At 41.8% G+C, this 10,327-nt stretch overlaps 1 pseudogene; it reads left to right on the top strand.

Moving 5' to 3' along the window:
- Positions 1-7,329: 7,329 nt before the first annotated feature.
- Positions 7,330-7,841, top strand: LOC105530379 (annotated as a pseudogene).
- Positions 7,842-10,327: the final 2,486 nt, after the last annotated feature.

Below are 10,327 nucleotides of genomic sequence, written 5' to 3'. Positions count from 1 at the left end.
CTGGGCAACTCACTCCACCTCTCTGGACCTCCCTGGCTTATCCTCAAGATGAAGGGGTGGGGCTAGGTGATCTTGGGCTCTGACACTACAAGACTCTCAGATAATTAAAACCCCCAAACATTTTCTTCCCAGAGGCAGCTGGGCAGTCAGTCCTGCACATCAGAGGCTGCTGCTCCCCAGAAAACAGCCAGTAGCCCAAGGGGGAATACTTGCTGCACAGGTACCCCATTGACATTTAGGTAAATTACAGAAATCTGTGTACCTTACAGAGGGAAAAATCTTCCGCTCCCAGATGAAAATAATTTGGTCCTTCTTCTCAAGCTTATTTTCCTGTCGGTGACGTATTTAGAGTCACTGTTTCAATTTTCCATTTTGAGACATCATGGGGGCATCTTTTAACAAAAACAAGCTGCACCCAAACCCACCAGCTTGCTTGGACGTGTTCAGACGCACAGAACCCATGAGGTCTGCGCATGCGTCTGAGTGCTCTCACAAGAGTTCAGGCACACAAAGAGCAGCAGCTGGATGGATGGTCTGGGAGGGCTGAGCAGAGGGCCCTCTGCCAAACCTTGTTCCTTTAATTCACCTAAACACTGACCTTGAAAAATTGCCCTTTATGGGATGTGATGAGGTGTGAATTCAATCTCCATCCTCACTTGGGTCCTGTCATTTTCTGCACTGTGATTGCCAGTTGTGCCAGACAACATCAACTGGACCGGCAGAGGGTTGGTGAGATTGACAAGGTCCTCCGGGGAAAGCTGAGAGCAAAAGGCCCTGGAAACTCATTTCAGTCATGGGCCTCTCTCTTGCCATGTTTTTCTCCTTGGCTGCAATCAAACCAGCAAAGGCTGTTACTGGTTCAGTGGCATCGCCCTTGCAGTTTAAGTAAGCTGTCTTTGATTGTTGAGCAAAAGGAGTGTTCGTCTGAGACGAGGCTTTGGAAGGTTCTCTGTTCACCCCTTTCCTCCTTAAATTCTCAGGCTCATGACCCAAACCAACTCCCTGCAAACTTACTATGAGTGAGGGTGAGAGATAGGAGCAAGCATTCTGCAATTTTTCTTGCACTCAAAGAATCAGATGCAGTCGATTTAACTTCATCAAATCACTGACAAGTGCTGATAGAGAGGATGGAAAATATGCAAGGCCAGAGAACAGCCAAAATCCTACAGTTTCTATCAGTATTAAAGCCAGATGTTCCACTGACTGTTCACATTTGATAAAACCTGATGACAAAGGCTTCTGCCTGGGATCTGTGGATCCCAGGTTCCATTCATCAGCATGTGGTTCATGTGGCTATACACCAGGCCAACTGGATAGCATTTAATGCAGCACCAGGCCTTCTGTGAAGACAAAACTGGTCCTGCTTTGTCTGTGGGCTTCTATAGGTTGTTGTGACTTGAACAGATCTGTTTACGCTACATTTGCTATGGCAACGTTTATCTGATATGGACAAAAGATTCTTGAATTAATAACACTTGACTCAGGCCTATGATTCAACAAGAGGTATTCAAACCGTTTAAGTGAAGGCGATGTTTTCTTTGAAGCCAATTAATACAGCAACAAACCTTTGGCTGAAGTGATCCAAAGTGCAGCAAGTAAGTGTTACCATGTTCTGTAAACCATCAAGCTAACCCTGCAGTGAGTGACTGAAGAGGGAAAAAAAAAAAATAAATGCACATTCAGTTGGCATAAATCTCAGATCATAGCCCAGGCAATTTCACATTTTAAGAGGGGACTTGCAGAGGTGGCTTTTGTTCAGTCTGACAACATTTTTTACCTCAGCTATAAAGTGTAAGAAGGCCCTGAACACAGAAATGACTGTGAATTCACCTTCCAACCTTCTTTGCCCCCTTGACAATTGAAGGCTATAGCTGGCCCAGTCCTCCTTCAACCTGTCCCTGAGCTGTAACCCCCACAGGGGTCAGGTGACTTGATTTGATGGCAGATCTTTTCTGAGAAGCAGATGTAGCCCCAGGGGCTCAGGTAAATGGCTTTCCCTCCTTTCCCCCTAAAGCTCCCAAACAGAGGTTTCCTTTTCTTTCCTCCATTGAAAAATTGCCAGCACTCTATACTGTACAGCTAACCCAAAAACAGGCAACGGAGAATGATGTTAATTTAAACTTCTGCCTTATTAAGTAACAAAACCCAGAAATAATGTGATCAAAGCCAAAAGACACAAACTTCTGCCATCTTTCTTGAGATAAAAGCAGTAAAACACCCATTAAATGAAGGAGGCTTGGACACTTAATAAAAATAGCTAATTAAGTGTTGGAGTAACTTAGCGTTTTGCCTCATGAGTCCTGCAATACTCAAGACTAGCCTGTATCCCTTCCAATCTCACTCCTTCCTGCTGTGGTTCAGGCCATCACATAATTCTTTTTTCGTTCCCTTCATTATGTGCCAGAGACTGTTGTACGTACTGGGAGTACAAAAGTGAACAGTAGACCAGATTCAGGCTCTGGAGCAACTTATACTAGTAGTAGTGGATTTGGTGAGCAGGACAGAACAAGCAGGTGTTAAATTCTTACACAAAATAAATCAGCATAAGAAGAATGAATGGGGGTGGGAGGAGACAGGGCTGTGTCTTGGCCATCTCATCAAAATCCTGAAATGCCCATAACAGTTTCTCCCTTGGAATGGACCCCTTCTCTTTTCGTGTGTCCTGTTACGGAGTCTATTTTTCAACGGTGTGAGTAAATTCAGTGCTATACAAGTTTTCTTCTCTCTTCTTCCTCCTCTTCTTCTTCTAGTCTGCAATATTTTTGAAAATGCCTACAATATGCCAAGTATACAAAAAACAAAAGAGGCCCAGTGCTCAACCAACCAGGGCCCACCATCTGGCTATGAAGGCGGAAGTTCACATCAATAACCCTCATCAGTATAAAGCTGTGGTTTCCTAACTTTGCCAGGTGACAGAGCTATGAGCGGTGAGTTTAAAATGCAGATGCCTGGAATCCACCCCAGATCTTGCCCAAATGAAGTAGTGTAGAGTGGGAGGGGGACAGAAACACTTGAATTTTAATCAACCCCTCCCCCATTAATGTAAACGTAAAACGAAAGTTGAGACAAAGATTGAGATCTACAGTATCAAGGAAAACACACCAGACTTAAAGGGCAGAAGTTACTAAAGCTCCTTAGGACAGACCCGCAGCCTTATTAGGTTTGGGATTCTGAGCTTTTAATAGTAGCTAGCCCCAGGTGCAACTCATTCAATGGAAACATTAATGAAACAAGATGTAAGTTCTAATCCAGAATAAATTTGGTTCGGATTCCTGTGTAATAAAAGAAATCATATCACCTCTGATTAGTCTTGTGTAATTTAAATGAAATAAAATATGAAAGAACTATTGTTGTATTTTGCAGATAATAGATGTTCTGAAATTGACAGTTTTCACTAGCCTTGGCTTCCTTCTATAGATCTAGATCAATGTCATAAATGCTGCAGTGGGATTTGAATTTCACTTCAACTTTCCTTCTTTTTTTTTTCCTATGAGCAGGAAAATATTTAAGAGAAAAACATTCTTGTTTCCCATTTTTCTTTGTAGTCAGTACTAACGGATGGATTTTTTTTTCTTTTGCCTCCAGCCATTTTGATGAGAAAAGCACAGATAACACTCATCACTAGAAGCTGACTATGTACACACTGGTAGCCAGGAAAATCCTAGAAACATAGGCTAGATGGACTTTTCAGGATCAACTGACCCAGCCCTTCTGTGTTTTACATCAGAAACCTGGGGGCCAGAGAGGGCAAGTAATTTGTCCACAGTCACACAGCCAGCTAACGGCAGAGCTGAGACAAATACCTAATGAAATGGTGATTTTCAAATTTTCTTTCTGTAGTCTTGCACCCCAAAGATCATGAAGGAGATAGGGAGCGGATGAAAAGAGTGGAGGGATCCTCCAGTCTTACTTCAACTAGAGAAAGTCAGCTTTTTATCTCTTTTGTATAGTTAAACGTCCTCAGTATAATTTCACTTGAAGACACAATTTTACCACTAAAGATAATTGAAAAACCCTGCACTATACCACCATGGCGTTTCTGTCACAGGTTGTATTATTTGTTTCCTTCCTATTACCTAACTCATTGCAACTGTTATAAGAAAGCAATAAAATGATTTTAGGCATTGTGCTTGGAGCCTAGAGTTTCCATGTTATCTTCCATCCAAATGTCCTTCTTCCCTAAAATAAGATCAAAACATCACGAAACTTTCACTGAACATGTACAAGAGAACAAATTAATACAATGTGACCCCGTAGGTTTAAGATTACAAGTGCTTAGGGGATAGTGAAAACCAAATAAGGGAAGTCGTCTCAAATATAGTGTTGTAGATTTGGAAATAATTAATTAGCTCTTCATTATTAGAAAAGTATTTCAAATCTGCTTATGGTTAGAAGGTTAATTTACTTTTCCATTTTCCCCTTAAGACTTTTTAACAAAGGATAAGTAAAAAGTCTAGCTAGGCTTAAAGGTAGATGTGCCAGGGGGTGCTACTTGCTTACCCAATGGCCATTCTCTCTTTGTGAACAAACATCAGTTTTACTGAAGGAGGAAATGGGCTTATCCAAGTATGTATCCGACCTCCCTTGCATTTGGGGGATGTCACGTGATTGTATTATGATCAATGTGATAGGTGTATAAACGAGAGAAGAACTCCCCAAATATCTCTTCAAACAAAAATTGGCACATTTTTGCCTCTTACTCACCCAGTTTTTCCTGTCTGAACATGGACATGATTGTTGGCATACCAGCAGTCATCTTGAGAGCAGAAGAATAAGAGTTACAGCCTAGGGCTGGGTGCGGTGGCTCACACCTATAATCCCAGCACTTTGGGAGGACAAGGACAATGGATCACTTGAACCCAGGAGTTCAAGACAGCCTAGGCAACATGATGAAACCCTGTCTCTAAAAGAAATGCAAAAATTAATGGGGTATGGTGGCACAAGCCTGTAGTCCCAGCTACTTGGGAGACTAAGGTGGGAGGGTCACTTGAACTTCAGCCAGGGAGATCTGATTGTGCCACTGCACTCCAGCTTGAACAACAGAGCAAGACCCTGTCTCAAAAAACAAACAAACAAACCAAAAAGTGTTACGAATGGAAGAGCACAAAGCTAGAAAGGCCTTAAGTCTTTCACGGCGGGCCTCAGCCTGAGTGCCCATCTCCAAATGTGTTTTTCATGAGACAAAAATAAACTCCCAATGTCTCCAAGCCACCATTTTGTCATTGTTGCTGTTGTTTGTTTTGCTTTCTAATATTTGTTACTAGCAACCAAACAGAATTCATAGCTTAGCAGGCAAACCAAAGTACTAAAAATGAAGCTAAGCTTAAAAGCATTTCCTATGTAACAGGAAGCATTATCTGCCAAAAATCTGCCCAAGAAAGCTTGTTCAGGTGAGACTTCCTGACTTTTTTATGTTTTTCCAGCACTGAAAGGTTGGAAAGTGCACATGAACAGTAAAGTACATGGGCAGCTGTCCAAAGAGAATGATTTTATGTTTACCCAGCACCGTACAATGAACAGTGCTGGATACGTGTTGTCCATGTGTCTATATTCCTAGGACTCAACTGAATAAAAGAAAGTGAAAATTCAAATCATTTTCAAGACAGACTTGTGGTATGTGAAAAAGCCATTTAGGGCACAACACTAACTTTGACAAGACCATTTTCAGACTTGCCATATGACTGTAATATTAAATGACATCCATATCTACCACCCCTTTGCTTAGCCTCTGTATCAGTTCTCTTAGGCAATGTAGACTAAAAAGCATAACACCACTGAGTCTCTAGTAGGGCTTCCAAAGCCATGACGAAGCATAGAAAGTGTGCATTGAACACATTTGTATACGTGTCATGTATAGAGAACAGCAGAGTCAAACAGAGCATGTCTTTTGAAGTCCTGAAGTTGACTAATGAGCTGGGTGGAAAATGGCATTGAGAGTGTTTCCCTCTGGCCTCTGCAAGATGGAGGCAATCGACCACCCTCAGGATATCTGCTCAGCAAGGCACTGGGGATATCACCAGGGAGCACAGAGGCACTCAAATACAGTTATTAGCAGACACATCAGCAAACCGGAGAGCCAAGGGTGTGGCCATCTGAATACTAGAAGCACCCTACCTCAAAGACCTTCAGTGGAGACCCCAAATAGGAAGGACCAATAGTGGCCAATGATGCTGATGGACACATAAAAGATTGTGATTTACCTGGCAGCAGTTTTATTTTCTATAGGCAGGCAACACTCTATACTTACATAAGACAGATTATACAATATAAGTGTGTAATTGACAGATATACAATATATTCTATGAATTAAGAATATACTGACAGATACAACAGATACACAATATATCCTATGAGTTAACCATGGAAAGTGAGGCTTACAGAGATTAAATAAATTGTCCAATATCATATAACTCATAAGTGGCAGCCAATATTCAAACTCAAGGCTGTCTGCCTCTAAAGCGCATACCTATAAATCCTATACCATGTAAGTTCTTTAAGGGGAAGACCTTCCCAAAGTTGGTGGCTAGGGACCCTTACTGAAGAGTTGTAACTAAAGCAAGGGTCCTTTTGCTTTGTGAAAATGTTGGTGCTAACCTTTTAAGTGATGGTAGAGTGATGCACAGCATTGGAGTGTGGAAGTGTCCTTGTGTTCTGAGAAGAACGTGTGTTGTGTGTTGACTTCTCCCATGGATGCATGAGGTACATGTGAACAGTGGGTTGGAAGACAGCCTGCAAAGCTTTAAACTCCAACCAAAGTAAATAAATGCATCTTACTGGGTTTTTTTTTAAGGCAGTTGTGGCCATATATTAAAATTTGAACTTTGTGCCTCAGGAATGGGGAACAAGCACAGGGAAAGTAGAGGAAGCCATAATCTAGAAAAATAATGGAATTGCTTGTTATAGGGTACCACCAAAGCTTAACTGTCTCTGTGACAGTGGTAGTGCATAATTTATTTGAGCTTATTGCAATGTTGAAAATAGTTCATGAATCCCTCATTTCCATCTTCATGAATCTACAAGGAATCTAAAGACTCTTAAGTTGGAAAACAACGGGCCTGGGGAAACTCACTATGGGGAAAAGTGCAGAGGGTAAGGGAGAAATCACTATCACAGAGACAGTTAAGCTTTCGTGGTGCCCTGTACCGAGCAATTCCATCGTTTTTCTAGATTATGGCTTCCTCTACTCTCCAAAACCCGTGATTGTTCCCCATTCCTGAAGCATAAAGTCCAAATGTTAATACATAGCCACGACTGCACTAAAAAATCCAGTAAGAGCCGCTAGGTGCTGCTGTGGACTGTGGGCCGCTGGGGTAGGTGAAGGATCCCAAGATGGCTGGGCAAAAACTTGCTCTAAAAACCACTAACTGGGTAACTTCTTGGGAGATCATACCCTGAAACCAAAAGGCCATTGCTAATTCCCTGACATCCTGGAATGAGACTCTCACCTCCAGATTGGCTATTTTACCTAAGAATCCACCAGCTATCGACTGGACTTACTACAAGACCAATGTGGCCAAGGCAGGCTTGGTGGATGACTTTGAGAAGAAGTTTAATGCCCTGAAGTTTCCTGTACCAGAGGATAAATATACTGCCCAGGTGTATGCTGAAGAAAATGAAGATGTGAAAATTTGTGCTGAGTGGGTGTCTCTGTCAAAGTCCAGGATTGGAGAGCATGAGAAACAGCTGGAGAAGATAAGGAACTTAATTCCATTTGATCAGATGACCACTGAGGACCTGAACGAAGCTTTTCCAGACACCAAATGAGACAAGAAAAAGTATCCCTATTGCCTCACCAACCAATCGAGAATTTATAAAATTGAGTCCAGGAGGAAGCTCTGGCCCTTGTATTACACATTCTGGACATTAAAAATAAAAATAATTATGTAAAAAAAACCCAGTAAGATGCATTTATATACCTTGGTTGGAGTTTAAAGCTTGCAGGGTATCTTCCGCCCCACTGCCTTCATGTACCTCATGTGTTTACTAGAGAAATCAATACACAACACGTTCTTCTCAGAACATAAGGACACTTCTACACTCCAATGCTGTGCATCACTTTTTACCACCAACTAAAATGCCCTTCCTTGTTCCCCACATGGCTAAATATTACCTGTTCTTAAAGGCCTAGCTCAAATGTCAACTCCTTCTAGAAGCTTCCTTCAGGCCTGATGCCCTACTTTACCTCTGCATTGCCCAAAATGAATTGCCCTAAGAGAATGTATTGCCCTTTTCACTTTTGTTATATCTCCATTTGATACTGTATTGTTGTTTATTTATTTCGCTTAAGTGTGTCTATGAGCTAAGTACCATAATTTATTCATATATGAATCTCTAGAACCTTTCAAGTTTCTGATATATATTGGACAATGAAGACAGAATGCTTGAATACATTTTATAATATATACAAATTATATATATTTATTGTGTACAATATGATTTTTTTTTAAACAGAGTCTTGCTCTGTTGTCCAGGCTGGAGTGTAATGGTGTGATCTCAACTCACTGCAACTTCTGCCTCCTGGGTTCAAGCGATTCTCATGCCTCAGCCTCCCAAGTAGCTGGAATTACAGGCATGTGCCACCATGCCTGGCTAATTTTTGTATTTTTAGTAGAGAGAGAGTTTTGCTATGATGGCCAGGCTGGTCTCGAATCCCTGGGCTCAAGTGATCTGCCCTTCTTAGCCTCCCAAAATGCTGGGGTTACAAGTGTTAGCTGTAACCTCAGCACAGGTGTAAGCCGTGCCTGGCCATGATGTTTTGAAATAAGTATACACGTGGAACACTCAATCAAGCTAATTAACTTTTGATTGACCAGGTGAATGTCTTGGGTATAACAAGTAATCCAGGTGCTCCCCTTTCGGCACTCACCATTCTGACCTTCGAGCTACTGATTGCTGAATAGATGCTATGGTGTGATCTCATTCATTCCACCTTCAGCAAGCAAAAGGATCTCCTGAATACTCAATGGAAATGTGTCTTCCTGTAACTTCTAACCCTTAGTTCAACTTGTGTTTCCTTGAGTCTAAGTTACATCAGTCTTCCATGTGATAGAAATTCAGTATTTTACACTAACGGATGACCCAATCCTTCCAGATAAGCTTTTCAGATAAAATATCAACAGTATTATCAAGCTCAGTTTTTCTTTATACTTACTGTGCTTACAGTAACTTTCACATTAGCTCTTTAGGGTAAAATATAGTTTCCCAAAAATTGGGGATGTCACAGCTACATCTTTGCAATGAGAGTAGGAACTCTCCAATCCACACACCTGTGACCAGAACCTGAACACTAATGGTTGACCATCTGCTTTTTCACAAAGAGCAGCTTAAACAATGGAGGCCTCATGGGAGACAAGGTGTCCATCATTATGTGTGAGGCTTTGTGTCCGGGTTAACTGACCAGTTCAGAGAAATAGAAGAGTCGTTTAGGAAAGTTTCCTCAACTTCTCCTCATCAAGATATATTTAATACTCTAGATTATTCTCTGCTGTTGTTCCAGAAAATAACTTAATGATTTTCTTCCTCCTCTTTCTTAAATCGGAAGCAAGACATACACTACCTGAGCAATATGACCATGCCATATTAGGCTGTGCTTGTTGGAATAAGGAGTGTCTGCCTTTAAAAGTAAATCAATACATGGTTCTAAAGGATGTCACAAGTTAAGCAACATAAATAATTACATTAGGCTTCAGTAATCATTTGGGATCCATCTGGGGGAGAACAGCACAACCAAAAACCCAAGCTTGCCTCTGCAGGTGAAGCTCCAAAAAGCTCAGGCTGGGTCTCAAACAGTGATTCTCAACTCTGCACATTTGATTCACCTGGGGAGCTGTTACCACTAGCCAGGCCCACTCCTTTATGAGATTTGAACGTGAAGCCAGTATTGAGAATCACTGGCATAGAAAGAAAATGGTGGCCTGTGGAAGTGGGGGTCACCAGAGAAGCTGGGAACCCCTCAGAAAGTAAGTCCCCAACATCAACAGAGAGCAGCTAATTTTGCTCATTATCCAAGAGCCTTGGACTACTGTGCCTGTGGTCTCCTCAGGTGAATAAAACCCGTATGTCCCTGGGTGACCAAGCCAGTTACCCCTTGGTGGTGGCTCCAAGCCAAGCAGCACATTCCCTCTGCTTGCTTCTCCCTCATAAACTTGGTCTGCCAGATTTCCTCAGAGGGAGTCTCAGGACACAAAAAGAATGGGGAGGTCAAGGCAGCTGTGGTAATACCTCCCAATATTGTAGCCTTCCTTAACAATCATCCCTTACCTAACACTGCACTCATGAGGACACACAGCTGCCCAATGATAATGATCACATTGGTAATTAAGTATCT

The sequence above is a fragment of the Mandrillus leucophaeus genome, unplaced genomic scaffold (genome assembly GCF_000951045.1).
Source record: "Mandrillus leucophaeus isolate KB7577 unplaced genomic scaffold, Mleu.le_1.0 Scaffold818, whole genome shotgun sequence".
Lineage (NCBI taxonomy): Eukaryota > Metazoa > Chordata > Mammalia > Primates > Cercopithecidae > Mandrillus > Mandrillus leucophaeus.
Note: the sequence above shows the minus strand (reverse complement) of the source record. Positions and strands in the feature narration are given on the sequence as shown.